The following is a 377-nucleotide window of genomic DNA, read 5'->3' as shown; positions in this document are numbered from 1 at the left end:
ATAAAATTTTATAGTGTTACTTGTGTATATAATATATATTAAATATGATCTAACAATCTAAATTACTTTAATATCATCTAATAACTAATAATTTATATGTATATTAAATAATTTTATATATTTATATATATAATTCGGGTTTCAAGTTGCTCTGTTGTTTGATATCTTTACCCAAGCACGCCCAAATTTAATTTGGACATCTGAATTTTTGTTCAAAGCCGTACTAAATTTAAAAATATTTTGCTCAAGTCTTAAAACAATTTGAATTGGGTTCGTGTTGCTCAGGTTGAATACACCCAAGTTGCACCCCTAGTAATAGGATAAAAATTGTTGAGGCATCTGCAAGCTATCTTGTGCACAAAATAATGGTGTTCATA

This window comes from Camellia sinensis, chromosome 10 (genome assembly GCF_055761805.1).
Source record: "Camellia sinensis isolate YWXY chromosome 10, ASM5576180v1, whole genome shotgun sequence".
Taxonomy (NCBI): domain Eukaryota; kingdom Viridiplantae; phylum Streptophyta; class Magnoliopsida; order Ericales; family Theaceae; genus Camellia; species Camellia sinensis.
Note: the sequence above shows the minus strand (reverse complement) of the source record.